Source organism: Triticum aestivum, chromosome 3B (genome assembly GCF_018294505.1).
Source record: "Triticum aestivum cultivar Chinese Spring chromosome 3B, IWGSC CS RefSeq v2.1, whole genome shotgun sequence".
NCBI classification, from domain to species: Eukaryota; Viridiplantae; Streptophyta; class Magnoliopsida; order Poales; family Poaceae; genus Triticum; species Triticum aestivum.
In genome coordinates this window covers 728,018,125-728,023,314 of record NC_057801.1, presented here as the reverse complement: position 1 = coordinate 728,023,314, position 5,190 = coordinate 728,018,125, and the positions used below count along the sequence as shown (strand labels likewise).

Here is a 5,190-nt window from a genome sequence, read left to right as displayed (position 1 = left end):
AAATAGAATATTATTTGATTTTTTATTAAATCCTCAATATTTCTTTCTTTTGGGAAAGTCATTTTATTCCCTCTCTCATATTTTATTATAGAAATAATTGAAGATAAAATAAATAAAATCAAATGATCCTATTTTCAAAATTTGAGAAAACCCAAATATGAAAATAACGAAATTCCCAACTCTCTCCGTGGGTCCTTGAGTTGCATGAAATTTTTAGGATCAAGCCAAATTGCAATAAAATATGATATGCAATGATGAAGCCAAATTGAAAATTTGGGATGTTACACAGATGTGGGTGTTGAAGAAAAAGGACTAATCTCTTATGCAGGGTCAGGTCTCCAGACGAACTTGATCGTCTGAAGAAATTGCTTGAGACCTGAATGTGCTTGAAAGGACGCAAGCTAAACATGAAGAAATGAATCATTCATTTCTCACGTCCTCATATTGCTATATCTATTACCGTTGATGAAATTGATATCATATTCTTCACTGATGAAGTATATGGGTTCGTAAGTTGCACTAATTCATCTGCAGGATGAACAACCCAAAGCTATTGAGTGGGTCCTCGATAGTGTATGTACAAATCACATGACTGGTGACAGGAACCTATTGATGGGCACACTACTAGATTTTCCAATACAACGGAGGGTCAAATCACCGTCGGATATTTGTGTTCACCGTCGAATTTCTTTATAACTAACGGTACACCATTGGCTATCTCCCATCGGCTATGCTTGGTCGGCCATTACAACAATAGCCGACGGTACTATAAGGTAATACCTTCTCCCATGGTAATTAGCTGACGGTGAGCCGTCGGGCATGGTTTGGTTGCCAGTCGTTTCACAAGAAGTTGAGACACTTATAGTTGACGGTTCCCCGTCGAGTATTTATTTTATTATGATTATTACTTCCCTTCGGCTTTTGCAATAGGTGACGGTATATTTGACCCCTCAGGGTTCATTATAAACGAGAGGAGAACCAAACCGTCATCTAGTACGATCACTGACTGTGTATACACACCTACAGGGATTCCTATAGTTGAGAGGCCAATGAACGCCCTCAATATATAGATTCACCGATGGTCTGAAGTCTCCGTTGGCATATGTTGTAGCTGAGTATTTATTGCATGGTAGGCCAGTAGGCACTCCTTGAGGATTGTTTTCCATTTCATATATATCTCATAATTGCACAACCCACACATGACCAAGTAACATATATTATATTTAGTACAACTTTCAAAATATCACAAGAGTTACATCAAAGTTACACTAATCATCATGATCTATCTAGGAAGTTTATAGTGCAAAACAATATAATGGTCCAAGCATTATGTGTAAGCTAGATTGACCAGGACTTCATAACTTCACTTTGTTGCATGTCTTCAAGAATGATCATTAGACTCGTCACCCTAAATAACCATATGGATCATAATGCTCATCACTGTATAGATCATAACAATCATCATCATAAACATCATCACCCTTGCCATAGATCACAATTCCTCCAGTACCGTTTCTCATTCCTAGGAAATGATTAGACTGGTTGTAAGGGAGATGAAAATGATGTAATGTAGTTCAAATTTCATCAAGCATACAGTGAAAAAACTTAGATGTTCTAATTGACTGGTTAGCCGCTATAAAACAACATGACTACGTATTTCACCTTTTGATCCTTCATATGCAATTTTTAGGGTAACATGAATCAACAAGAACACATACTCCAAATAATAGACTAAGCACTACACGTTGCTCTGTGTACAGAAGGAATAATTTACCGATAAACCACACTGATGTCAATTTCATTATAAGTTTGTAGTAGTTCAGAACACATCATGCTTTTCGAGTTACTTGTAAGATTCATATAATTCAAAGCACATGACATTTTTCTAATTAAATGTAACAATCCTATGTGTTATAGTTAGACCAAGATGGCTTGTTGCAATCATAAAATGATATTGACCCAGTACAAGGACATTTGCATCCCCACTGAAGTATTTACCAGCGTTTATATTTTATAGTCTTACGACAAAACAGAAGCATTAGACTAGCAGAACACTATTGGCTACTTTTGGCATGCAATAAACTGATGAAGAATGCCATGTAAAGAAAGATATAAATATATTGTTCATTCAAACAAATTAAATGACATCAGTACTTCCAATTCTTTTTCAACATTGTAAACTTTCTTAGATCAACAGAGAGGCAACCCCCTGGTTCCATTGCTATAACGAAACCAAATTCGCCATACATTCTCAAAAGCATCAAGGTCTCAAAAGTTGAGGACCAAGAGAGGCAAAGTTTTATAGGAAAAAATAAATGCTACTCCCTACACGAAAAACGCTCTTATATTATGGGACGGAGGGAGGAGAAAGGAGTATGCTTGATAGTGGGTCAAACATGCCTAATCATTTTGTCAAATGTTAAAATATTATTCTGTGTGCAAATGGTTTACTATAATTGATTATAGCAACATCTTTGCCTATATGAGTTCAACCAAATTGTGCCCCTAGCACCTTAATTAAGATGAATTTAGTGTACAGAAAACAGCCAGTCCATAGATAGATATCTCAGTTATAAAGCACATTCTAGGAAAATAGGGCATAAGCAGGTGCATACATCCTACATACCTAAGAATTAATAATCAAGTAGACTGGAAGTACAGAAATTTATCTACAACTCTTGCATTGTCACTATAAATCAACATTGAAAGTATCTCGTCCATTAACAGATAAATGTAATACTGCAACAAGTAAATTGTACATGATTGTACAACTTTGATTAGAACATCCAGTTTTTCATCAGAATTTAACAAACAAGATTCTCTACAGTCTGCATAAGAAAATAGAAGGAACAAAATACCTTCAGCACCGACCGGAGGTCATCATGATTGGAAATGGTCATCAGGCAAAGGGTGTGTCATTGTGTCAGGTTTACTGTTCCTCTCTTTCTCGCCCAGCATACAACTGGCTCAGTAGATCACCGGATTCTTGGAGATTCATGTGCGTAAGCTCAAAAGCTTTATATTGTTGCTCTTTAGAGAGGTCCAATTGAGACCTGCATGATAGCATAGCGCGTATAAGAACAACAAGTAAGAACCCCTGCTCTACATCTTTCAGAAGGAACACACGGTACATGATGTTAACATGTTAGTGGATGCATCAGCCTTAGGCACATGAGTTAAATGCTACAGAACTACAAAATACTGAGAAGAAAGCAAAAGCAAGATTACATAACTTACATTTACATCTACAAACCAAAACTGAAGGAAAAAGAACCAGGAATGTACATACTACATGAATGGAGGACCACTTCAATGTTAATTGGTTTGCTTGGCAGGGACTGCTAGTTAAGCTATACAGTAGTATGAAGTATACATCCTGATCCTGATTACATACACTGACACAGTGTCTCCTCTAATGTACTAGTGCCAACTTCTGCAACTAGCTAGTCTTGAGCAAACATACATGCATCAACACAAGCTAGCTAGCTCACTTCGCTAGCACCAAATGGCCACTTGCTAGTTAATTAAATTATTTTTCAACAAATAGGCTTGACTTTATTTTCCAAACAGGCCTATCTTTGTTTTTTAACAACCATACAGACAGCAAGTAAACCTAAACAGACATGCATACAACCATGGCCTCGTTGTAGAACTTGAACCCTATGGAACCATCTCCTCCATGTTCCCAGTGTTCAACTTCAACCACAGGATCAAACCTGCACCCAACCACCAAAAACAAGCTCATGAATGATTACTGCATCACGCATACGTCGCAAATATGACCTGCTTGACGAATTGCGCAAAGGAAGAGGCGACCGGACCTGGTACAGGCGAGTGAAGGCAACACTGTGGTCCACTCGGCGACATCAGGTGCCACTCTAATGAGGAGGAGGTGGGCTGATACATGGCTTTGGCGTAGGAGGTGGATGGAGAGAGAGCCGACGAAGAAAACAACCTTAGTACTAAGGAGCTACGGCGAGCGCCTGTATTGGTTGGGGCATTGAGGTCCAGGCGGCTAGATCCGGCAGCGTCATGGCCGGGGGCTGCCAGATCTGAGGGCAACGATGACGGAAATAGGAGTCAAAAGGACAGGCTTTCGCACCGGGAGGAACATTCTAGGGGAGCGGATGATGTTGCTGGGCCAGGGAGAGCAACGAGGCCAGGGAGGAGGTGCGCAGCCGACGACGGATGGGTTGGCGCACGATGGTGGAGAAGAAGTGGATGGCAGAGATGATGCGGCGTGGGAAGTTTCAGTGTGAAAAGGGGAAAATATCTAGTGCTACCAAGCCTTAAGTGCTCCCATGATACGGGCTTCTGGGCCGTCGGATTCTCAGATCGGAAGGCTCTCAATTACTTTGCAACACTTGCATTAACCACGGACGGTGAAAATGGTTAATGCTAATTGACATTTTCTTTTGCGGGGGAATGGTAATTTACTTTTTTTCTACAAAAGATTCCAAAAAGATACATACCACGTACTCGGTAGAAATAAATTACTATATTAAAGTAATTATTTTTATATTTTCCCTAAAAAAGTAATTCTATACATTTTTTGCGAGAAAACTTCCAATCTATTCATCTTCAACCATGGTAGTACAACGAACACCAGAATAATAAAAATTACATCCAGATTGGTAGACCACCTAGCGACGACTACATTCACTCGCCGCCGTCATTGCCCCTCCCTCGCCGCAGCCGGGCAAACTTGTTGCAATAGACAATCGAAAAGTCATCGTGCTAAGGCCTCATAGGACCAGCGCAACAGAACAGCAACCGCCGTTGATGAAGAGTAGTGTAGATCGGAAGGATTCAATCTGAAAACAGATGATCGTAAACGGACTATGACCAGATCCGAACAAATCCACCAAGGATAGATCCGCTAGAGACACACCTCCACACGCCCACCGGTGATGCTATACACACCATCAAGACAGGGGCAAGGCGGGGAGAACATTATTCCATGTCTAGGGAGCCGCCGCCGTCTCATCTTCCCAAGCAGGACAGAAACCCTAACAAACCGTGAAGAAACAACTGAAAAAGAGCCTTTCCTCATGATACTTTGTAAGTTCATATTGTTTTTCAAATATGCCATTTTAAAACCTTTCGATATGTATTGTTTTGGACCCATTTAAAAACAAGTTGGGGCAGGCTAGAGGTGAAACCCATAAGATCTCGTGACCAACTCATGGC

The 5,190-nt window shown here is 39.9% G+C and overlaps 1 long non-coding RNA gene across 1 annotated transcript; it reads right to left on the bottom strand.

Annotated features, from left to right (window-relative positions):
• Nucleotides 1–1,046: 1,046 nt before the first annotated feature.
• Nucleotides 1,047–4,220, bottom strand: LOC123066227 (uncharacterized). Its single transcript, XR_006431279.1, has 4 exons — nt 3,822–4,220; nt 3,635–3,716; nt 2,859–3,053; nt 1,047–1,522 (listed from the first exon to the last, which is right to left on the bottom strand). It is a non-coding gene; the product is annotated as an uncharacterized lncRNA (long non-coding RNA).
• Between the last annotated feature and the right edge of the window lie 970 nt (nt 4,221–5,190).